The 25633-nt window shown below is 53.0% G+C and overlaps 1 protein-coding gene across 1 annotated transcript in view; it reads left to right on the forward strand.

Moving 5' to 3' along the window:
• c8g (complement component 8, gamma polypeptide) overlaps window positions 1-25633 on the forward strand; it is a 212190-nt gene that overhangs the window by 15039 nt on the left and 171518 nt on the right. The window lies entirely within an intron of this gene.

Raw genomic sequence — 25633 nt, forward strand, 5'->3', positions numbered from 1 at the left:
GATATAAAAACTCAAGCCAAAGATTGCTCTCTCTTCTCCTTAGCACATGGCAAAAGCAGGATCTCCCTCAACAGACTAAGAAGCAGGCCGTGTGCTTTGCCAGAGGAAAGTAAAGTATACCGTTTTTATTGTAACATCATTGTATCTGTTGTAACTAAGTCGATCTGTAGGATAGCTGACGACTGCTGATAGATGTGTTTAATAAACTATTCCAAATTGTTTTAAAAGAATCAGTCTTGCTGCCAATTTAATGCCAGAGATTTAGAAATTTTACAATACTGAGGTCGCGCTGCACTGTCGGAGGGGCAGTACTGAGAGAGCGCTGCCCTGTCAGAGGGGCAGTGCTGTGGAAGTGCTGTACTGTCATACGGGCAGTACTGAGGGAGCGCTGCCCTGTCGGAGGGGCAGTACTGAGGGAGTGTGCATTGTCGGAGGGGCAGTACTGAGGTAGCTGTGATCCTCACTCTGGAGTTATTAATTAAGGACTAAGGTCACTACAGTTCAAGTACAACACATTGCCTCATGGAGTCATTATCAGAGCATCGAAAGACATAACAGTAGGACTGCACTGTCGGAGGGGCAGTACTGAGGGAGTGCTGCATTATCGGAGGGGTAGTACTGAGGGAGTGTGCATTATCAGAGGGGCAGTACTGAGGGAGTGCTGCACTGTCGGAGAGGCAGTACTGAGGGAGCACTGCACTGTCGGAGGGGCAGTAATGAGGGAGAGCTGCATTGTCGGAGGGGCAGTACTGAGGGAGAGCTGCATTGTCGGAGGGGCAGTACTGAGGGAGCAGTGCACTGTCGGAGGGGCAGTACTGAGGGAGTGCTCCATTGTCAGACGGGCAGTATTGAGGCAACGCTGCACTGTTGGAGGGGCAGCACTGAGGGAGTGCTGCACTGTCTGATAGACATTACTGAAGGTGCGCAGCACTGTCAGACGGGCAGTACTGAGGGAGTGCTGCACTATCGGAGATGTGGTACTGAGGGAGCCCCGCACTGTTGGAGGGGCAGTACTGAGAGAGCGCTGCCCTGTCAGAGGGGCAGTGCTGTGGAAGTGCTGTACTGTCATACGGGCAGTACTGAGGGAGCGCTGCCCTGTCGGAGGGGCAGTACTGAGGGAGTGTGCATTGTCGGAGGGGCAGTACTGAGGTAGCTGTGATCCTCACTCTGGAGTTATTAATTAAGGACTAAGGTCACTACAGTTCAAGTACAACACATTGCCTCATGGAGTCATTATCAGAGCATCGAAAGACATAACAGTAGGACTGCACTGTCGGAGGGGCAGTACTGAGGGAGTGCTGCATTATCGGAGGGGCAGTACTGAGGGAGTGTGCATTATCAGAGGGGCAGTACTGAGGGGGTGCTGCACTGTCGGAGAGGCAGTACAGAGGGAACACTGCACTGTCGGAGGGGCAGTACTGAGGGAGCAGTGCACTGTCGGAGGGGCAGTACTGAGGGAGTGCTCCATTGTCAGACGGGCAGTATTGAGGCAACGCTGCACTGTTGGAGGGGCAGCACTGAGGGAGTGCTGCACTGTCTGATAGACATTACTGAAGGTGCGCAGCACTGTCAGACGGGCAGTACTGAGGGTGTGCTGTACTGTCAGAGGGGCAGTACTGAGGGAGTGCTGCACTATCGGAGATGTGGTACTGAGGGAGCCCCGCACTGTTGGAGGGGCAGTACTGAGGGAGTGCTGCACTGTCAGAGGGGCAGCACTAAAAGAATGTTGCACTGTCGGAGGGGCAGTACTGAGGGAGTGCTGCACTGTCGGAGGGGCAGCACTGAGGGAGTGCTGCACTGTCAGAGGTTCAGTGCTGAGGGAGTTGCTGCACTGACGAAGATGAAGTACTGAGGAAATGCTGCACAATCGGAGGGGCAGTACTGAGGGAGCATTGCAGTGTTGGAGGGGCAGTCCTGAGGGAGAGCTGCACTGTTGGAGGGACACTACTGAGGGATCGCCGCTCTGTCGGAGGGGCAGTACTGAGGGAACGCTGTACTGTGGGAGGGTCATTACTGAGTGAATGCTGTACTGTCAGAGGGGCAGTACTGAGGAAGCACTGCACTGTCAGAGGGGATGTACTGAGGGACCGTTGCACTGTCGGAGGGCCAGTAGTGAGGGAGTGCTGCACTGTTGGAGGGGACCTAATGAGGGAGTGCTGCACTGTCAGAGGGGCAGTACTCAGGGAGCGCTGCACTGTCGGAGGGGCAGTAGTGAGGGAATGCAGCACTGACGGAGGGGAAGTACTGAGAGAGTGCTGCATTGATAGAGATGTGGTACTGAGGGAGCCCCGCAGTGTCGGTGGGGCAGTACTGAATGATCGCTGCATTGTCGGAGGGGCAGTACTGAGGGAGTGCTGCACTGTCAGAGGGGCAGTACTGACGGAGCAATGCAGTGTCAGAGGGGCAGTACTGAGGAAGAGCTGCATTGTCGGAGGGGCAGTAATGAGGGAGCGCCGCAGTGTCAGAGGGGCAGTAGTGAGGGAGCGCTACACTATCGGAGGTGCAGTACTGAGGGAATGCTGCACTGTCGGGGGGTGTGGGGTGGTACTGAGTGAGTGCCGCACTGTCAGAGGGACAGTACTGAGGGAGCACTTCATTGTCAGAGGGGCAGTACTAAATGAGTGCTGCACTGTCAGAGGGGCAGTACTGAGGGAGTGCTGTACTGTTGGAGTGGCATTACTAAGGGAATGCTGCACTATCGGAGGGGGAGTACTGAGGGCGCGCTGCACTATCGGAAGGGCAATACCGAGGAAGAGCTGCAGTGTCCGAGGGGCAGTACTGAAGGAGCGCCACACTGTCGGAGGGGTAGTACTGAGGGAATGCTGCACTGTCAGACGGGCAGTACTGAGTAAGTGCAGTGTAGTTGGAGGGGCTGTACTGAGGGAGCGCTGCACTGACGGAGGGGCAGTATTAAGGCAGCGCTGCAGTTTCGTAGGGGCAGTACTGAGGGTGCGCTCCACTGTCGGAGTGGCAATACTGAGGGACCGTTGCACTGTCAGAGGGCCAGTACTCAGTGAGTGTTGCACTGTCGGAGGGGAAGTACTGAGGGAATGCTGCACTGTTGGAGGGGCAGTACTGAGGGTGCCCTGCTTTGTCAGATTGACTGCACTGAGGGTTTGTTGCACTGTCGGAGGTCCAGTACTGAGGGAGTGCTGCACTGTTGGAGGGGCAGTACTGAGGGAGCGCTGCACTGTCAGAGGGACTGCACTGAGGGATTGTTGAACTGTCGGAGGGCCAGTACTGAGGGAGTGCTGCACTGTCGGAAGGGCAGTACGAAGGGAGTGCTGCACTGTCAGAAGGGCAGGACTGAGGGAGTGCTGCACTGTTGGAGGGGCAGTACTGAGGGCGCGGTTCATTGTCGGAGGGGCAGTACTGAACGAGTGCTGGACAGTTGCAGGGACAGTACTGAGAGAGAGCTGCACTATCGGAGGGGCAGTACTGAGGGAGAGCTTCACTTTTGGAGGGGCAGTTTGAGTAAGTGCTGTACAGTTGGAGGGGCAGTATTGAGGGAGAGCTGCATTGTCAGAGGGACAGGACTGAGGGATCGCTGCACTGTCGGAGGAACTGTCCTAAGAGAATGCTACACTGTCGGAGGGGCAGTACTGAGGGAGCGCTGTACTGTTGAAGAGGCAGTTCTGAGGGAGAGATGCAATGTCCGAGGGGCAGTCCTGAAGGAGCGCCGCACTGTCGGAGGAGCAGTACTGAGGGAATCTTCCACTGTCGGAATGGCAGTACTGAGGGAGCGCTGCACTCTCAGAGGGTCAGTATTGAGGGAGTGCTGCACGGTCGGAGCGGCAGCACTGAGGGAGTGCCTCACTGTCGGAGGGGCAGTACTGAGGCATAGCTGTATTGTCCGAGGGGTGGTACTGAAAGAATGCTGCACTGTCATAGGGTCAGTACTGAGTAAGTGCTGGACAATTGGAGGGACTTTACTAAGGGAGAGCTGCATTGTCAGAGGGGCAGTACTGAGGGAGAGCTGCTCTGTCTGAGGAGGGGTACTGAGGGTGTCATGTATTTCACCATCTTGCAATGACTATAAGTATGTAACTGTAACTCATGCATACTATACCTGTACCCTTGTAATGCACACCCTGACCACAGGGAGTGAGCTCCTCACCTGGGCTTCCAGGTATAAAAGGGGAGGTCCCACCCAGGGTCAGCACACTTTAGTCCTGGGAATAAAGTGAAGGTCACAGAGTGACCGTGTCTGATATATACATGCCTTGTGTGAGTTTGTAACAAGATGCAGAGACACAACATCTGGTGACGAGAAACGGGAATCATCGAACCACGAGGATGGCCACCGGCAGCACAGAGGAACGCTACTGTGTGGGTGAGGACTGGGACGACTTTGTGGAAAGACTCCAGCAGAGTTTTGTCACGAAGGACTGGCTGGAAGAGGCAGCGGCTGCCAAGTGGAGGGCGCATCTACTGACCAGCTGTGGTCCACAGACGTATGCGCTGATGAAAGACCTGCTCGCACCCCAAAAGCCAGTGGACAAGTCCTTCGAAAAGCTCAGCCAGCTGATCAGTGAGCATCTCAAGCCGGCAAGTAGCGTACACATGGCCCGGCACTAGTTCTACTCTCACCGGCGTCGAGAGAGTCAAAACATCTCAGACTTCAGAACTGCGGCGTTTGGCCAGTCTCTGTAAGTTCTCCGATGCCTGCAGAGGGGAGATGTTAAGGGACTTTTTCATCGAGGGCATTAATCATGCCAGCATTTTCAGGAAACTCATAAAGACTAAGGATTTGACTTTAGGAGGGGCGGCGTTGATAGCTCAGACTTTTATGGAAGCGGAAGAGGAGACCAAGCTAATCTACGCACACAGCCCTGGTTTTAAAGTTGAACCAGGAAATTAATGTTATAAAAATGACACACAACCTCACAGGCAGGCAAGGGCAATTCAACACTGTCCAGGCAGGCAGGTAAGGGCAATTCGACACCACTCAGGTAGCAACAAACTCCTGGCAACAGGGCCAATGGAAAGGGGATCGGCAATTCACGCCATCACGAGGAACAATACATCCTGTGATGGGGCAATTAACATTCCCATCAGAGTGCTTAGAAACAGCCAAAAGGGCCATCAGAGATGAATGCCTGGGAATAGTCCTTTTGTTAACAGCAATCTCAGCTCATGCTGGAGATGTGGGAGCAGACACACTGCAAAAATCTGCAGGTTCCAACTTTACACCTGTAGGATTTGTAATGTCAAGGGACACCTGGCCAGGATGTGCAAAAAGGCAGTAGCGAGGCTAGTCTGTGAGACAGAGGAACCAGACGAGGGGTCTGCAATGCAGGATGAGGCCTGGGGAACAACCATGGATGCTGAAGTTCAGAGAGTTCATTTGGCCGACGTCCACAGCTCATACACCAAAACGCCACATATGATGATGAAAGTCTTACTGAATGGCATCCCGGTGCACATGGAGCTGGATACCCCAGCTAGCCAGTCCCTCATGAGTGCCCAACAATTTGAGAGACTATGGCCACACAGAGCTAGCAGGCCCAAATTGGAACGCATTGAGATGCAGCTACATATGTACACCAAAGAGATCATCCTGGTGCTAGGCAGTGCAAACTTGGTGGTAACGCATAATGGATCACAGAACCGGCTGCCACTCTGGATTGTTCCGGGAAATGGCCCCGCGCTCTTGGGGAGGAGTTGGCTAGCTGAGATGAATTGGAAATGGGGGGATGTGCACGCCATTTCATCCGTGGAGCCAAGTTCATGCTCGCAGGTATTGCAAAAATTCGAGTCACTCTTTCAATCCGGTGTCGGAACGTTCAAGGGCACCAAAGTAGTGATACACATCACTCCGGATGCCAGACCTGTGCACCACAAAGCCAGAGCGGTGCCGTATGTGATGCGTGAAAAAATTGAAAGTGAACTAGACAGGCTGCTCAGAGAGGGCATAATTTCGCCCGTTGAATTCAGCGACTGGGCAAGTCCCATTGTTCCCGTCCTCAAAGCAGATGGCTCGGTCAGGATTTGTGGCGACTACAAAGCCACCATCAACCAAGAGTCGTTGCAAGACCAATACCTGCTCCCGAGAGTGGCGAACCTTTTTGCCACGCTGGCAGGTGGAAAGCTGTTCACGAAGCTGGACCTCACTTCGACCTACATGACTCAGGAACTGGCTGAAGAATCCAAGTTTCTGACCACCATCACGACACACAAAGGATTACTTGTTTACAATAGGTGCCCATTTGGCATTCGTTCAGCAGCGGCTATCTTTCAGCGAAACATGGAAAGCTTGCTCAAGTCCATCCCTGGAACGATCGTGTTCCAAGACGACATCCTTATAACGGGTCGAGACACTGAAGAACACCTCCGCAACCTGGAGGAGGTGCTACGCCGATTGGAACGGGTAGGTCTGCGGCTGAAAAAGGCCAAGTGCGTGTTTTTGGCCCCAAAGGTCGAGTTCCTGGGCAGGAGGGTTGCCGCAGATGGGACCTGGCCCACTGAATCAAAAACTTAGGCGATTCGCCTGGCGCCCAGGCCCGGCAACACGTCGGAGTTGCGATCATTCCTGGGACTCTTGAACTATTTTGGGAACTTCCTGCCGAACTTAAGCACATTGTTGGAGCCATTACACATGCTCCTCCGTAAAGGTTGTGAATGGTTTTGGGGGGATTGTCAAGAACGGGCTTTCAATAAGGCGAGGAACCTGCTGTGTTCCAACAAACTGTTGACTTTGTATGACCCCTGTAAAAAACTGGTTTTAACATGCGATGCATCATCCTACGGGGTTGGGTGTGTTTTGCAGCAGGGTAACGATGACGGCCGACTCCAACCGGTGGCTTACGCCTCCAGATCGCTCTCCCAGGCAGAGCGTCGATACGGCATGGTCGAAAAGGAGGCACTCGCGTGTGTGCACGGTGTGAAAAAGATGCACCAGTACCTTTTCGGTAGACGGTTCGAGCTAGAGACGGACCACAAGCCGTTAACATCCCTGTTGTCCGACAGCAAGGCTGTCAACGCTAATGCGTCAGCTCGCATACAGCGATGGGCCCTCACGCTGGCTGCGTATGACTACACCATACGGCACCGGCCAGGCACCGAAAATTGTATTGATGCGCTCAGCAGGCTCCCACTGGCCATCATTGAAGGAGCATTGGAGCAGAGCGCCGAGATGATCATGGCCATTGAGGCATTTGACACTGCGGGCTCCCCCATCACAGCCCGCCAGATCAAACTCTGGACCAACAGGGACCCCCTCCCATCCAAGATAAAGAAATGTGTCCTGACTGGGGACTGGGCGCCCGCACACAGGCCATGCCCCGAGGAAGTCAGGCCGTTTCAGAGACGGATGGATGAACTCTCCGTCCAAGCCGACTGCCTGTTATGGGGCAGCCGGGTAGTCATGCCCCAGAAAGGAAAGGAAGCGTTCATCAGGGAACTCCACAGCGAGCACCCTGGCATCGTGTTAATGAAGGCCATTGCCCGGTCACACGTGTGGTGGCTGGGGATTGGCTCAGACCTGGAACACTGGGTTCGCAGCTGCACGTTGTGTGCCCAGCTGGGCAATGCCCCCAGGGAGGCCCCACTCAGCCTGTGGCCCTGGCCCACCAGGCCATGGTCACGTATTCACGTGGACTATGCGGGCCCGTTCATGGGAAAAATGTTCCTGATCGTTGTCGATGCATACTCGAAATGGATCGAGTGCATCATATTGAACTCGTGCACGACATCCATCACTGTGGAGAGTCTGCGTACGGTTTTCACGACCCGCGGCTTGCCGGACATCCTGGTCAGCGATAATGGCCCGTGTTTTACCAGCCATGAATTCCAGGAGTTTATGTTGGGCAATGGGATCAAGCACGTCCGGACAGCACCGTTCAAGCCGGCCTCCAATAGCCAGGCGGAACGGGCGGTCCAAGTCATAAAGCAGGGCATGCTACTCATCCAAGGACCCTCCCTTCAGTACCGCCTATGGCGCCTCCTGCTGGCCTACAGGTCCCGCCCGCACTCGCTCACGGGAGTCCCGCCAGCGAAACTCCTCATGAAACGCATGCTCAAGACGCGGCTGTCCCTCATTCACCCAGCCCTGGCAGACATTGTTGAGGGCAAGCGCCAGTCCCAAAACGAGCTCCATGATCGAGGCTCAAGGGGGAGGTGTATAGAAATAGATGACCCGGTATTTGTTCTTAACCATGCTTTGGGACCCAAATGGCTTGAGGGCACCGTAATTGGCAAAGAAGGAAACAGGGTCATAGTGGTCCAACTAAACAATGGGCAGATATGCCGCAAACACTTGGATCAATCAAAGACAAGGTTCAGCGTAGACACGGAGGAACCGGAAGAAGAGCATGATGAGATAGCACCCACACCACTGCCAGCGCACAAGCAACAAAGACAGTCCTCAGCATGCACAGTCCCTGCGGCCAGCCCGGACAGGCCGGAATCACCTCAAGTGACAGAGACGCGTGCCGAGGCTCAGCCACCAAAGCCACAACTGCGGCGCTCCACGAGAGAGCGTTGACCACCCGATAGACTTAACCTCTGAAACTAAAAGACCTAAGGGGAGAGGTGATGTCATGTATTTCACCATCTTGCAATGACTAAAAGTATGTAACTGTAACTCATGCACACTGTACCTGTACCTTTGTGATGCACACCCTGACCACAGGGAGTGATCTCCTCACTTGGGCTTCCAGGTATAAAAGGGGAGGTCCCAGGATCAAGACTCTTCAGTCCTGGAAATAAAGTGAAGGTCACAGAGTGACCATATTTGATATATCCATGCCTCGTGTGAGTTTGTAACAAGCTGCAGAGACACAACAGAGGGAGTGCTGCACTGTTAGAGGGGCTGTACTGAGGGAGCACATCATTGTCGGAGGGACAGTACTGAACGAGTGCTGCACATTTGGAGGGGCAGTACTGAGTAAGTGCTGGAGAGTTTCGAGGGGTTGCACTGAGGGAAAGCTGCACTGTTGCATGGGCAGTACTGAGGGACCGCTGCAGTGTCGGAGGGGCAATACCGAGGGAGCGTTGCCTGCCGGAGGGCCAGTACTGAGGGAGTGCTGCACTGGTGGAGGGGCAGTACTGAGGGAGTGCTGCACTGGTGGAGGGGCAGTACTGAGGGAGTGCTGCACTGGTGGAGGGGCAGTACTGAGGGAGTGCTGCACTGTCGGAGGGGCTGTCCTGAGGGAGTACTGCATTGTTGGAGGGGTAATACTGGAAGCACGTCTTCCTCGATTCCATGGGACTGCCTACAATGATGATGAGGACATTTCGCTACAAGGGAGTGCTGCACTATCGGAGGGTCAGTACTAAGGGAGCGCCGCATTCTCGAGGGGCGGTACTGAGAGAGCGCCGCAATGTCAGAGGTGCGGTATTGAGGGAGTGCTTCAGTGCCGGAGAGGCAGTACTAAGGGAATGTTGCATTGTCGGAACGGCAGTACTGAAGGTGTGCCGCAGTGCCGGAGGGGCAGTAGTGACGGAGCGATGACCTGCCGGAGGGGCAGTACTGACGGAATGCTGCACCGTTGGAGGGGCAGCACTGAGGGATCGCTGCACTGTCGTAGGGGCTGTCCTGACGGAGTGCTGCACTATTGGAGGGGCAGTACTGAGGGAGTGCTGCACTGTTGAAGGGGCAGTACTGAGGGAGAACTGTCATGTCCGAGCGACAGTACTGAAAGAGCGCCGCACTGTCGGAGGAGCAGTACTGAGGGAATGCTCCACTGTCGGAGGGGTAGTACTGAGGAAGGGCTGCATTGTCGGAGGGGCAATAATGAGGGAGCACTGCACTGTCAGAGGGGCTGTCCTGACGGAGCGCTGCATTGTTGGAGGGACAGTACGGAGTAAGTGCTGTATAGCTGGAGGGGCAGTACTGAGGGAGTGCTGCACTGTCGGAAGGGCAGTACTGATGAAGTGCTGCACTGTCAGAGGGTCAGTACTGAGGGAGTGCTGCACTGTCGGAGGTGCAGTACTGAGGGAGTGCTGCATTGTCCAGAACTTAAAGAAGGGTAACTTTAAAGGTGTGAGGCGTGAATTGGCTGGGATAGATTGGTGAATGATACTTAAGGGGTTGACTGTGGATGGGCAATGGCAGACATTTAGAGTCCGCATGTATGAACTACAACAATTGTACATCCCTGTCTGGCGTAAAAATAAAAAAAAGGGAAGGTGGCTCAACCGTGGTTATCAAGAGAAATCAGGGATAGTATTAAAGCATACAAATTGGCCAGAAATAGCAGCGAATCCGGGGACTGGGAGAAATTTAGAACTCAGCAGAGGAGGACAAAGAGTTTGATTAGGGCAGAGAAAATAGAGTACGAGAGGAAGCTTGCAGGGAACATTAAGACGGTCTGCAAAAGCTTCTATAGATATGTAAAGAGAAAAAGGTTAGTAAAGACAAACGTAGGTCCCCTGCAGTCAAAATCAAGGGAAGTCATAACAGGGAACAAAGAAATGGCAGACCAATTGAACAAGTACTTTAGTTCAGTATTCACTAAGGAGGACACAAACAACCTTCCGGATATAAAAGGGGTCAGAGGATCTAGTAAGAAGCAGGAACTGAGCGAAATCCTTATTAGTCGGGAAATTGTGTTGGGGAAATTGATGGGATTGAAGGCCGATAAATCCCCAGGGCCTGATGGACTGCATCCCAGAGTACTTAAGGAGGTGGCCTTGGAATTGGCGGATGCATTGACAGTCATTTTCCAACATTCCATAGATTCTGGATCAGTTCCTATGGAGTGGAGGGTAGCCAATGTAACCCCATTTTTTAAAAAAGGAGGGAGAGAGAAAACAGGGAATTATAGACCGGTCAGCCTGACATCGGTAGTGGGTAAAATGATGAAATCAATTATTAAGGATGTCATAGCAGCGCATTTGGAAAGAGGTGACATGATAGGTCCAAGTCAGCATGGATTTGTGAAAGGGAAATCATGCTTGACAAATCTTCTGGAATTTTTTGAGGATGTCTCCAGTAGAGTGGACAAGGGAGAACCAGTTGATGTGGTGTATTTGGACTTTCAGAAGGCTTTCGACAAGGTCCCACACAAGAGATTGGTGTGCAAAGTTAAAGCACATGGGATTGGGGGTAGTGCTGACATGGATTGAGAACTGGTTGTCAGACAGGAAGCAAAGAGTAGGAGTAGATGGGTACTTTTCAGAATGGCAGGCAGTGACTAGTGGGGTACCGCAAGGTTCTGTGCTGGGGCCCCAGCTGTTTGCATTGTACATTAATGATTTAGACGAGGGGATTAAATGTAGTATCTCCAAATTTGTGGATGACACTAAGTTGGGTGGCAGTGTGAACTGCGAGGAGGATGCTATGAGGCTGCAGAGTGACTTGGATAGGTTAGGTGAGTGGGCAAATGCATGGCAGATGAAGTATAATGTGGATAAATGTGAAGTTATCTACTTTGGTGGTAAAAACAGAGAGACAGACTATTATCTGAATGGTGACAGATTAGGAAAAGGGGAGGTGCAACGAGACCTGGGTGTCATGGTACATCAGTCATTGAAGGTTGGCATGCAGGTACAGCAGGCGGTTAAGAAAGCAAATGGCATGTTGGCCTTCATAGCGAGGGGATTTGAGTACAGGTGTAGGGAGGTGTTACTACAGTTGTACAGGGCCTTGGTGAGGCCACACCTGGAGTATTGTGTACAGTTTTGGTCTCCTAACTTGAGGAAGGACATTCTTGCTATTGAGGGAGTGCAGCGAAGGTTCACCAGATTGATTCCTGGGATGGCGGGACTGACATATCAAGAAAGACTGGATCAACTGGGCTTGTATTCACTGGAGTTCACAAGAATGAGAGAGGACCTCATAGAAATGTTTAAAATTCTGATGGGTTTAGACAGGTTAGATGCAGGAAGAATGTTCCCAATGTTGGGGAAGTGCAGAACCAGGGGTCACAGTCGAAGGATAAGGGGTAAGCCACTGAGGATCGAGATGAGGAGAAACTTCTTCACCCAGAGAGTGGTGAACCTGTGGAATTCTCTACCACGGAAAGTTGTTGAGGCCAATTCACTAAATATATTCAAAAAGTAGTTAGATGTAGTCCTTACTACTAGGGGGATCAAGGGGTATGGCGAGAAAGCAGGAATGGGGTACTGAAGTTGCATGTTCAGCCATGAACTCATTGAATGGCGGTGCAGGCTCGAATGGCCGAATGGCCTACTCCTGCACATATTTTCTATGTCTATGTCTATGTTGGAGAGTCAGTACTGAGCGAGTGCCGCACTGTATGATGGGCAAGTACTGAGGGAGCGCTGCATTGTCCGAGGGGTAATACTGATGGAGTGTTGCACTGTCAGAGGGGCAGGACTGAGGGAGCGCATTATTGTTGGAAGGGCAGTAATGAATAAGTGCTTGACAGTTGGAGGGGCAGTACTGAGGGAGTACTGCACTGTCGGAGAGGCAGCACTGAGGGAGCACTGCACTGTCGGAGGGGGAGTATTGAGGGAGCGCTGCACTCTTGGAGGGGTAGTACTGAAGGAGTGCTGCACTGCGGAGATACAGTGCTGAGGGAGTGCTGCACTCTTGGAGCTTCAGTACTGAGGGAGTGCTGCACTGTCGGAGGGGCAGTACTGAGGGAGTGCTGCACTGTCGGAGTGTCAGTACTAAAGGAGCTCTACACTGTCGGATGGGCGGTCCTGAGGGAGAGCTGCACAATCGGTGGGGCAGTACTAAGGGAGTACTGCACTGTCGGAAGTGCAGTACTTTGAGGGAACTCTGCACTGTCGGAGGGGCAGTACAGAGGGAGTGCTGCACTGTTGGAGGGGCTGTACTGAGGGAGCACTGCACTGTCGGAGGATGGTATTGAGGGAGCACTGCAATGATGGAGGACAGCACTGAGGGACCGCCGCACTGTCGGAGGATCAATACTGAGGGAGAGCTGCACTTTCAGAGTGCCAGTACTGAGGGAGTGCTGCACTGTCCGAGGGGCAGGGCAGAGGGAGCACTGCACTGTCGGAAGGTCAGTACTGAGCGAGCTCCAAACTGGCGGAGAGTAAGCACTGAGGAAGTGCTGCACTGTTGGAGGGGCAGTACTGAGGGAGAGCTGCAAAGTACGAGGGGCAGTTCTGAAGGAGTGTTGAGGTGTTGGAATGACAGTACTGAGGGAGCGCTTCACTGTCGGAGGGGCAGCACTGCGAGAATGCAGCACAGTGAGGCGGGCTATACTGAGGGAGTGCTGCACTGACGTACGGGCAGTACTGAGGGTTCGCTGCACTGAGGGGCAGCACTGAGGGATCACTGCACTTTTGGAGGGGCAGTAATAAGGGATCTCTACACTGGCGGAGGGGCAGTACTGAGGGTGTTCTGCAATGTCAGGGGGGCAGTACTGAGGGAATGCTGCACTGCCGGAAGGGCAGTACTGAGGGAGTGCTGCACTGTCAGCGGGACAGTACTGAGGGAGTGCTGCACGGTTGGAGGGGCTGTACTGAGGGAGTGCTGCACTGTCGGAGGGGCAGTACTGAGAGAATGCTGCACAGTAGGAGGGGCTGTACTGAGGGAGTGCTGCACTGTCGGTGGGGAAGTACTGAGGGAGTTTTTCTCTGTCGGAGGTGTCGTACTGAGGAGCGGTGCACTGTTGGAGGGGCAGTACTGAGTAAGTGCTGGACAGTTGGAGGGGCAGAACTGAGGGTGAGCTGTTCTGTCAGAAGGGCAGTACTGAGGGAGTGCTGCACTGTCGGAGGGGCAGTACTGAGGGTGTGCTGCACTGTTGGAGGGGCAGCACTGAAGGAGTGCTGCACTGTCGGAGGGGCTGTACTAAATAAGTGCTGGACAGTTGGATGGACAGTATTGAGGGAGAGCTGCACTATCGGAGGAGCAGTACTGAGGTGGCGTTGCACTGTCAGAAGGGCAGTACTGAGGGAGCTCTGCACTGTCGGATGGGCACTGCAGAGGGTGTGCTGCACTGTTGGAATGGCTGTACTGAGGGAGCACTGCACTGTCAGGGGATGGTATTGAAGGAGCACTGCAATGATGGAGTGGCAGTACTGAGGGAGCTCTGCACTGTTGGATGGGCACTGCAGAGGGAGTGCTGCACTGTCGATGGGGCAGAGCTGAGGGAGTTTTTCTCTGTCGGAGGTGTTGTACTGAGGAGTGCTGCACTGTTGGAGGGGCAGTACTGAGTAAGTGCTGGACAGTTGGAGGGGCAGTACTGAGGGTGTGCTGCACTGTCAGAGGGGCAGTACTGAGGGAATGCTGCACTGTTGTTGGGGCTGTACTGATGGAGTGCTGCACTGTCACAGGGGCTGTACTGAGGGTGTGCTGCACTGTCAGAGGGGCTGTACTGAGGGTGTGCTGCACTATCGGAGGGGCAGTACTGAAGGTGTGCTGCACTTTCGGAGGGGCAGTACTGAGGGATCGCTGCACATTCGGAGGGGCAGTTCTGAGGGATTGCTGCACTTTTGGAGGGGCTTTACTGAGTGAGTTCTGCACTGTCGGAGTGTCAGTACTAAAGGAGCTTTACACTGTCGGATGGGCGGTCCTGAGGGAGAGCTGCACTATTGGTGGGGCAGTACTAAGGGAGTGCTGCACTGTCGGAAGGGCAGTATTGACGGAGCTCTGCAATGATGGAGGACAGTACTGAGGGACCGCCGCACTGTCGGAGGATCAATACTGAGGGAGAGCTGCACTGTCCGAGAGGCAGGACAGAGGGAGCACTGCACTGTCGGAAGGTCAGTACTGAGCGAGCTCTACACTGGCGGAGAGTCAGTACTGAGGAAGTGCTGCACTGTTTGAGGGGCAGTACTGAGGGAATGCTGCACTGTCGGAGGGGCAGTACTGAGAGAATGCTGCACTGTCAGGGGTAAGTACTGAGGGAGTGCTGCACTCTCAGGGGGGCAGTACTGAGGGAATGCTGCACTGTTGGAGGGGCTGTACTGAGGGAGTGCTGCGCTGTCGGAGGGGTAGTACTGATGGAGTGCTGCACTGTCGGAGGGGTAGTACTGAGGGAGCGCTGCACTGTCGGAGGGGTAGTACTGAGCGAGCGCTGCACTGTCGGAGGGGTAGTACTGAGGGAGCGCTGCACTGTCGGAGGGGTAGTACTGAGGGAGTGCTGCACTCTTGGAGCTTCAGTACTGAGGGAGTGCTGCACTGTCGGAGGGGCAGTACTGAGGGAGTGCTGCACTGTCGGAGGGGCAGAGCTGAGGGAGTCTTTCTCTGTCAGTGGTCTGGTACTGAAGGAGCGCTGCACTGTCAGAGGGGCAATACTGAGGGAATGCTGCACTGTTGGAGCGGCTGTACTGATGGAGTGCTGCACTGTTGGTGGGGCAGAGCTGAGGGAGTCTTGCTCTGTCGGAGGTGTGGTACTGAGGGTGAGCTGTTCTGTCAGAGGGGTGGTACTGAGGGAGTGCTGCACTGTCAGAGGGGTGGTACTGAGGGAGTGCTGCACTGTCAAAGGGGCAGTACTGAGGGAGTGCTGCACTGTCGGAGGGACAGTACTGAGGGAATGCTGCACTGTCGGAGGGGCTGTACTGAGGGAGTGCTGCACTGTCAGAGAGGCTGTACTGAGAGAGTGCTGCACTATTGGAGGGACAGTACTGTGCGTATGCCGCACTGTCGAAGGGGCAGTACTGAGGGATCGCTGCACTTTCGGAGGGACAGTACTGAGGGAGAGCTGCACTATTGGAGGAGCAGTACTGAGGAAGTGCTGCATTGTTGGAGCGGCAGTACTGAGGTGGCGCCGCACTTTCGGAGGGGCTGTTCTGACGGATCGCTGCACTTTTAGAGGGGCTTTAGTGAGGGAGTTCTGCACTGTCTGAGTGTCAGTGTCAGCTCGAGAGTCAGCGGCAGTTGGTGAGAGGCGGGGCAGCGTCGGAGCGGCCTATAAAGGCCCAGCGGCAGCTCGAGAGCCAGCGGCAGTCGGTGAGAGGCGGGAGCAGTGTCGGAGCGGCCTATAAAGGCCCAGCGGGAGCTCGAGAGTCAGCGGCAGTTGGTGAGAGGTGGGAGCAGTGTCGGAGCGGCCTATAAAGGCCCAGCAGGAGCTCGAGAGTCAGCGGCAGTTGGTGAGAGGTGGGAGCAGCCTCGGAGCGGCCTATAAAAGGCCCAGCAGGAGCTCGAGAGTCAGCGGCAGTTAGTGAGAGGAGGGAGCAGCGTCGGAGCGGCCTATAAAAGGCGTACTTGTGCAGCTACAGTGGGAGAGAAAGCAAAAAAGAAGTAGAAAGGAATCAAAAGGTGACGTCACAGCCAAGGGGGTATGTGATTGGCTGGTGATTGGTGAGTAGCTTTTCTTTTTATTTTTTATATCAGTAAGTAAACTGTAACATTGTTGTTACCAATTTAAGGGTATCTAAGGGTTAAGGCATGGCAGGAGAGCTCGGTCACGTGATATGCTCCTCCTGTGCCATGTGGGAACTCAGGGACACTTCCGGTGTCCCTGACGACTACGTGTGTGAGAAGTGTGTCCACCTCAAGCTCCTGACGGTCCGCGTTACGGAATTGGAGCTGAGGGTGGATTCACTCTGGAGCATCCACGATGCTGAGAATGACATAAGTGGCACGTGTAGTGAGTTGGTCTTACCGCATGAGAAGGATCCACAGCCAGCTAGGGAATGGAAGACCAGCAGGAAGAGTAGTACAAAGAAGGTAGTGCAGGGGTCCCCTGGGGTCATCCCCCTGCAAAACAGATACACTGCTTTGAGTGCTGTTGAGGGAGATGACTCATCAGGGGAGAGCAGCAGCAGCCAAGTTCATGGCACCGTGGCTGGATCTGTTGTACAGGAGGGCAGGAAAAAGAATGGGAGAGCGATAGTGATTGAATCCCCTATCATAAGGGGAATAGATAGGTGTTTCTGCGGCCGCAATCGCGACTCCAGGATGGTATGTTGCCTCCCTGGTGCAAGGGTCAAGGATGTCTCTGAGCGAGTGCAGGACATTCTAAAAAGGGAGGGAGAACAGCCAGTTGTCGTGGTGCACATTGGTACCAACGACATAGGTAAAAAAACGGATGAGGTCCTACGAGACGAATTTAATGAGCTAGGAGCTAAATTAAAAAGTAAGACCTCAAAAGTAGTAATCTCGGGATTGCTACCAGTGCCACGTGCTAGTCAGAGTAGGAATCGCAGGATAGCACAGATGAATACGTGGCTTGAGCAGTGGTGCAGCAGGGAGGGATTCAAATTCGTGGGGCATTGGAACAGGTAATGGGGGAGGTGGGACCAGTACAAACTGGACAGTCTGCACTTGGGCAGGACCAGAACCAATGTCCTAGGGGAGTGTTTGCTAGTGCTGTTGGTGAGGAGTTAAACTAATATGGCAGGGGGATGGGAACCAATGCAGGGAGACAGAGGGAAACAAAAAGGAGACAAAAACAAAAGACAGAAAAGAGATGAGTAAAAGTGGAGGGCAGAGAAACCAAAGGCAAGAAACAAAAAGGGCCACTGAATATTAGAGGGCTGCAGGAGGGGTCAAAACTAAAAATCATGGTTTAAAAACAAGGACGAAAACATTCTACCTAAATGCGCGTAGCATTCGAAATAAAGTAAATGAGCTGACGGCACAAATCATTACAAATGGGTATGATTTGGTGGCCATTACAGAAACATGGTGGCAAGGTGGCCAAGACTGGGAATTAAACATATAGGGGTATCTGACGATTCAGAAAGATAGGCAAGAAGGGAAAGGAGGTGGGGTAGTTCTGTTAATAAAAGATGATATCAGGGCAGTTGTGAGGGATGATATTGGCTCCAATGAACAAAATGTTGAATCATTGTGGGTGGAGATTAGAGATAGTAAGGGGAAAAAGTCACTGGTCGGCGTAGTTTATAGGCCTCCAAATAATAACTTCACGATGGGGCGGGCAATAATCAAGGGAATAATAGAGGCATGTGAAAAAGGAATGGCAGTAGTCATGGGGGATTTTAACCTACATATCGATTGGTCAAATCAAATTGCACGGGGTAGCCTGGAGGAGGAATTCATAGAATGCATACGAGATTGTTTCTTAGAACAGTATGTAACAGAACCTACAAGGGAGCAAGCCATCTTAGATCTGGTCCTGTGTAATGAGACAGGAAAAATAAACGATCTCCTCGGAAAAGATCCTCTCGGAAAGAGTGATCACAATATGGTTGAATTTGTAATACAGATTGAGGATGAGGAAGTTGTGTCAGAAACGAGCGTACTATGCTTAAACAAAGGGGACTACAGTGGGATGAGGGCAGAGTTGGCTAAAGTAGACTGGAAACAAGGACTAAACGGTGGCACAATTGAGGAACAGTGGAGGACTTTTAAGGAGCTCTTTCATAGTGCGCAACAAAAATATATTCCAGTGAAAAAGAAGGGCAGCAAGAGAAGGGATAACCAGCCGTGGATAACCAAGGAAATAAAGGAAAGTATCAAATCAAAGACCAATGCGTATAATGTGGCCAAGGTTAGTGGGAAACTAGAGGATTGGGAAAATTTTAAGCAACAGCAAAGAATGACTAAAAAAGCAATAAAGAAAGGGAAGATAGATTACGAAGGTAAAATTGCGCAAAACATAAAAACAGATAGTAAAAGCTTTTACAGATATATAAAATGGAAAAGAGTGACTAAAGTAAATGTTGGTCCATTAGAAGATGAAAAGGTGGATTTAATAATGGGAAATGTGGAAATGGCTGAGACCTTAAGCAATTATTTTGCTTCCATCTTCACAGTGGAAGACACAAAAACCATGCCAAAATTTGCAGGCCACAGGAATGTGGGAAGGGAGGACCTTGAGACAATCACTATCACTAGGGGGGTAGTGCTGGACAGGCTAATGGGACTGAAGGTAGACAAGTCCCCTGGTCCTGATGAAATGCATCCCAGGGTATTAAAAGAGATGGCGAAAGTTATAACAGATGCATTCGTCATAATCTACCAAAATTCTCTGGACTCTGGGGAGGTACCAGCGGATTGGAAAGCAGCTAATGTAATGCCTCTGTTTAAAAAAGGGGGCAGGCAAAAGGCAGGTAACTATAGGCCGGTTAGTTTAACATCTGTAGTGGGGAAAATGCTTGAAACTATCATTAAGGAAGAAATAGCGGGACATCTAGATAGGAATAGTGCAATCAAGCAGACGCAGCATGGATTCATGAAAGGGAAATCATGTTTAATTAACTTACTGGAATTCTTTGAGGATATAACGAGCATGGTGGATAGAGGTGTACCGATGGATGTGGTGTATTTAGATTTCCAAAAAGCATTCGATAAGGTGCCACACAAAAGGTTACTGCAGAAGATAAAGGTACGCGGAGTCAGAGGAAATGTATTAGCATGGATAGAGAATTGGCTGGCGAACAGAAAGCAGAGAGTCGGGATAAATGGGTCCTTTTCCGGTTGGAAATCAGTGGCTAGTGGTGTGCCACAGGGATCAGTGCTGGGACCACAACTGTTTACAATATACATAGATGACCTAGAAGAGGGGACAGAGTATAGTGCAACAAAATTTGCAGATGACACTAAGATTAGTGGGAAAGCGGGTTGTGTAGAGGACTCAGAGAGGCTGCAAGGAGATTTGGATAGGTTAAGTGAATGGGCTAAGGTTTGGCAGATGGAATACAATGTCGGAAAGTGTGAGGTCATCCACCTTGGGGAAAAAAACAGTAAAAGGGAATATTATTTGAATGGGGAGAAATTACAACATGCTGTGCTGCAGAGGGACCTGGGGGTCCTTGTGCATGAATCCCAAAAGGTTAGTTTGCAGGTGCAGCAGGTAATCAGGAAGGCAAATGGAATGTTGGCCTTCATTGTGAGCGGGATGGAGTACAAAGGCAGGGAGGTCCTGCTGCAACTGTATAAGGTATTGGTAAGGCCGCACCTGGAGTACTGCATGCAGTTTTGGTCACCTTACTTAAGGAAGGATATACTAGCTTTGGAGGGGGTACAGAGACGATTCACTAGGCTGATTCCAGAAATGAGGGGGTTACTTTATGATGATAAATTGAATAGACTGGGTCTTTATTCCTTGGAGTTCAGAAGGATGAGGGGTGATCTTATAGAAACATTTAAAATCATGAAAGGGATAGACAAGATAGAGGCAGAGAGGTTGTTTCCACTGGTCGGGGAGACTAGAACTAGGGGGCACAGCCTCAAAATACGGAGGAGCCAATTTAAATCCGAGTTGAGAAAGAATTTCTTCTCCCAGAGGGTTGTGAATCTGTGGAATTCTCTGCCCAAGGAAGTAGTTGAGGCTGGCTCATTGAATGTTTTCAAGTCAAAGATAGATAGATTTTTAACCAATAGGGGAATTAAGGGTTACGGGGAGCGGGCGGGTAAGTGGAGCTGAGTCCACGACCAGATCAGCCATGACCTTATTGAATGGCGGAGCAGGCTCGAGGGGCTAGATGGCCTACTCCTGTTCCGAATTCTTATGTTCCTATAAAGGAGCTCTACACTGGTGGATGGGCAGGACTGAGGGTGTGCTCCACTGTTGGATGGGCAGCACTGAGGGAGAGCTGCACTATCGATGGGGAAGTCCTGAGGGAGTGCTGCACTGTCGGAAGGGCAGCACTGAGGGAGAGCTGCACTATCGATGGGGAAGTACTGAGGGAACTCTGCACTGTCGGAGGGGCAGTACAGAGGGAGTGCTGCACTGTTGGAGGGGCTGTACTGAGGGAGTGCTGCACTGTCAGGGGATGGTATTGAGGGAGCACTGCAATGATGGAGGGGCAGTACTGAGGGAGCACCGCACTGTCGGAGGATCAATACTGAGGGAGTGCTGCACTGTCGGAGGGGCAGTACTGAGGGAGTGCTGCACTGTCGGGGGATGGTGTTGAGGGAGCACTGCAATAATGGAAAGGCAGTACTGAGGGAGCACTGCACTGTCGGAGGATCAATACTAAGGGAGTGCTGCACTGTCGGAGGGGCAGCACTGAGGGAGTGCTGCACTGTTGGGTGGCAGTATGGAGGGAGTGCTGCACTGTCAGCGGGGTAGTGCTGAGGGAGTGCTGCACTGTTGGAGGGGCAGTACTGAGGGAGTGCTGCACTGTCGGTGGGGCAGAGCTGAGGGAGTTTTTCTCTGTCGGAGGTGTTGTACTGAAGGAATGCTGCACTGTTGGAGGGGCAGTACTGAGTCAGTGCTGGACAGTTGGAGGGGCAGTACTGAGGGTGAGCTGTTCTGTCAGAGGGGCGATACTGAGGGAGTGCTGTGCTGTCAGTGGGGCAGAGCTGAGGGAGTCTTGCTCAGTATGAGGTGTGGTACTGAGGGTGAGCTATTCTGTCAGAGGTGCATTACTGAGGGAGTGCTGCAATGTCAGGGGGCAGTACTGAGGGAATGCTGCACTGTTGGAGGGGCTGTACTGATGGAGTGCTGCACTATCGGAGGGGCAGTACTGAGGGTGTGCCGCACTGTCGGAGGGGCATTACTGAGGGATCGCTGCATTTTCGGAGGGTCTTTACTGAGGGACTGCTGCACTGTCAGAGTGTCAGTACTAAAGGAGCTCTAAACTGGCGGATGGGCAGGACTGAGGGTGTGCTGCACTGTTGGAGGGGCAGTACTGAGGGAACTCTGCACTGTCGCAGGATCAATACTGAGGGAGAGCTGCACTGTCAGAGTGCCAGTGCTGAGGGAGTGCTGCACTGTCCGAGGGGCAGGACTGAGCGAGCTCTACACTGGCGAAGTGTCAGTACTGAGGAAGTGCTGCACTGTTGGAGGAACAGTACTGAGGGTATGCTGCCTGATCGGAGGGGCAGCACTGAGGGTGTGCTGCATTGTCGGCGGGGAGGTATTGAGGGAGTGCTGCACTGTCTGAGGGGCAGTACTGAGGGAGTGCTGCTCTGTCGGAGGGGCAGTACTGAGCAAGTGCAGCACTGTTAGAAGGGCAGGACTGAGGAGTGCTGCACAGTCGGAAGGGCAGTGCTGAGGGAGTGCTGCACTGCCAGAGGGGCAGTACTGAGGAAGTGCTGCACTGTCGGTGGGGCAGAAATGAGGGTGTCTTGCTCTGTCGGAGGAATGGTACTGAAGGAACGCTGCACTATCATAGGGGCAGGACTGAGGTAATGCTGCACTGTCGAGGGGCTGTACTGAGGGAGTGCTGCACTGTCGGAGGGGCAGTACTGAGGGATCTCTGCGCAATCGAAGGGGCTGTACTGAGGGATTGCTGCACCGTTGGAGGGGCAATACTGAGGGTGCGCTGTACTGTCGGAGGGGCAGTACTGAGGGAGCTCTGCACTTTTGGAAGCGCAGTACTGAGGGAGTGCTGCACTATCGGATGGGCAGTACTTAGGGAGAGCTGCTCTGTCAGAGGGGCAGTAGTGAGGTAGCGCTGCACTGTCGGAGGGACAGTACTGAGGGAATGCTGCACTATCAGAGGGGCAGCACTGAGGGATTGTTGCACTGTAGGAGGGGCTGTACTGAGGGAATGCTGCAGTGTTAGAGGTGCAGGGCTGAGGGAGCACTGCACTGTCGGAAGGTCAGTCCTGAGCGAGCTCTACACTGGCGGAGAGTCAGTACTGAGGAAGTGCTGCACCGTTGGAGGGGCAGTACTGAGGGTATGCTGCAGGATCGGAGGGGCAGCACTGAGGGTGTGCTGCACTGTTGGAGGGGCAGCACTTTGGGAGCACTGCACTGTCGGCGGGGAAGTATTGAGCGAGTGCTGCACTGTCAGAGGGGTAGTACTGAGGGATCGTTGCACTGTAGGAGGGGCTGTACTGAGGGAGTGCTGCACTGTCAGAGGTTCAGTACTCAGGGAGAGCTGCAATGTCCGAGGGGCAGTACTGAAGGTGTGTTGAGGTGTTGGACGGGCAGTAATGAGGGAGTGTGGCACTGTCGGAGGGGCAGTACTGAGGGAGCTCTGCAGTGTCGGAGGGGCAGTATGGAGGGAGATCTGCACTGGCGGAGGGGCAGTACTGAGGGAATGCTGCACTGTCGGAGGGGCAGCACTGTGGGATCGCTGCACTGTCGGAAGGTCGGCACTTGAGGGAGCTCTACACTGGCGGAAGGGCAGCACTGAGGTGTGCTGCACTGTCAAAGGGCAGTACTGAGGGAGCGCTGCACTGTCAGAGAGGCAGTATTGAGGGAACGCTGCACTCTTGAAGGGTCAGTACTGAATGAGTGCTGCACTTTTGGAGGGGTAGTACTGAGGGAGTGCTACACTCTCGGAGATGTAGTACTGATGGAGCACTTCATTTTCGGAGGGGCAGTACTGAACAAGTGCTGCACTTTTGAAGGGGCAGTACTGAGGGAACGCTGCACTGTCGGAGGGGCTGTACTGAGGGAGTGCTGCACTGTCAGAGGGGCAGTGCTGAGGGAATGCAGTTCTGTCAGATAGGTAATGCTGAGGGAGTGCTGTACTGTCGGTGGGGCAGAGCTGAGGGAGTCTTGCTCTGTCGGAGGTGTGGTACTGAGGGTGAGCTGTTCTGTCAGAGGGGCATTACTGAGGGAGTGCTGCACTGTCAGGGGGGCAGTACTGAGGGAATGCTGCACTGTTAGAGGGGCTGTACTGATGGAGTGCTGCACTGTCGGAGGGGCTATACTGAGGGAGTGCTGCACTGTCGGAGAGGCTGTACTGAGGGAGTGTTGCACTTTCGGAGGGGCAGTTCTGAGGGATCGCTGCACTGTCGGAAGGTCAGTCCTGAGCGAGCTCCAAACTGGCGGAGAGTCAGTACTGAGGAAGTGCTGCACCATTGGAGAGGCAGTACTGAGGGTATGCTGCACTGTTGGAGGGGCAGCACTTTGGGAGCACTGCACTGTCGGCGGGGAAGTATTGAGCGAGTGCTGCACTGTCAGAGGGGTAGTACTGAGGGATCGTTGCACTGTAGGAGGGGCTGTACTGAGGGAGTGCTGCACTGTCAGAGGTTCAGTACTCAGGGAGAGCTGCAATGTCCGAGGGGCAGTACTGAAGGTGTGTTGAGGTGTTGGACGGGCAGTAATGAGGGAGTGTGGCACTGTCGGAGGGGCAGTACTGAGGGAGCTCTGCAGTGTCGGAGGGGCAGTACTGAGGGAGATCTGCACTGTCGGAGGGGCAGTACTGAAGGAATGCTGCACTGTCGGAGGGGCAGCACTGTGGCATCGCTGCACTGTTGGAGGGGCATTAATGAGGGAATGCTACACTGGCGGAGGGGCAGTACAGAGGGTGTGCTGCACTGTCGGAAGGTCGGCACTTGAGGGAGCTCTACACTGGTGGAAGGGCAGCACTGAGGTGTGCTGCACTGTCAAAGGGCAGTACTGAGGGAGCGCTGCACTGTCAGAGAGGCAGTATTGAGGGAACGCTGCACTCTTGAAGGGTCAGTACTGAATGAGTGCTGCACTTTTGGAGGGGTAGTACTGAGGGAGTGCTACACTCTCAGAGATGTAGTACTGATGGAGCACTTCATTTTCGGAGGGGCAGTACTGAACAAGTGCTACATTTTTGAAGGGGCACTACTGAGGGAACGCTGCACTGTCGGAGGGGCTGTACTGAGGGAGTGCTGCACTGTCAGAGGGGCAGTGCTGAGGGAATGCTGTCCTGTCAGAGAGGCAAAGCTGAGGGAGTGCTGTACTGTCGGTGGGGCAGAACTGAGGGAGTCTTGCTCTGTCGGAGGTGTGATACTGAGGGTGAGCTGTTCTGTCAGAGGGTCATTACTGAGGGAGTGCTGCACTGTCAGGGGGGCAGTACTGAGGGAATGCTGCACTGTCAGGGGGGCTGTACTGATGGAGTGCTGCACTGTCGGAGGGGCTATACTGAGGGAGTGCTGCACTGTCGGAGGGGCTGTACTGAGGGAGTGTTGCACTTTCGGAGGGGCAGTTCTGAGGGATCGCTGCACTGTCGGAGAGGCAGTACTAAGGGAGAGCTGCACTGTCAGAGTGGTGGTACTGAGGGAGTGCTGCAGTGTCGGAGCGTATTACTGAGGGAGTGCTGCGCTGTCGGAGGGTATTACTGAGGGAGCGCCCCATTGTCAGTGGTGCTGTAATTCGGCTGAGACGTTAAACCGAGGCCCTGTCTGCTGTCTGCTCTCTCAGGTGAATGTAAAATATTCCATGGCCACTACTTGGAAGACGAGCAGGATAGATCTTCCCGGTGTACTGACCAGTATTTATCCCTCAGCTAACATCACTAAAAAATTGATAATGTTTATTGCTGTTTGTAGGATCTTTCTCTGCACAAATTGGCTGCCACATTTCCTACATTACAATAGTGATTAAACTTCAAAAGTGCTTAAGTGTAAAGCACTTTGGGACATCCTGAGATGATGAAACGTCGTATATTTTAACCACTCCACCACAGCCTTTTGTTGCCATTGCCCTAAGCTCTGGAATTCCCTCCCTGAACCTCTCCGCCTCACTATGTCTATCTCCTCCTCTATGTCACTCCTCAAAATGTGCCTCTTTTTGTTCACCTAATATCTCCTGGTGTGTTTCAGTGTCAAGCTTTGTTGGGTAATTGTGGCTGTGAATTGCTTTGGGAAGTTTCACTACCTTAAAGGCATTCAAGTTGTTGTTGTTGCCAGAAAATGACCATTAAAACCCATTGTAAAAAGCCACCTGGCTCACTATGCCCTTCAAGGAGCACAGCCTGAGCTGGTCGACCCGCCACCCCAGTCCCACACCGTGTGCTGGACTCCTTGTGCCTTCGGGGCCGTGAGGATTGGGCAATAAATGTGGTCACTGGCCAGATGGGAAGGTTGTGGTTCTCTGTAGCTGTAGCTAAAGCTCTTTTGGCAAACAGGGCGCTTTAGACTCCGTAGATCTCCTCCACCGTCCCACTTATTATCAAAACTATCTCT

Source organism: Pristiophorus japonicus, chromosome 20, assembly GCF_044704955.1.
Source record: "Pristiophorus japonicus isolate sPriJap1 chromosome 20, sPriJap1.hap1, whole genome shotgun sequence".
NCBI lineage: Eukaryota > Metazoa > Chordata > Chondrichthyes > Pristiophoridae > Pristiophorus > Pristiophorus japonicus.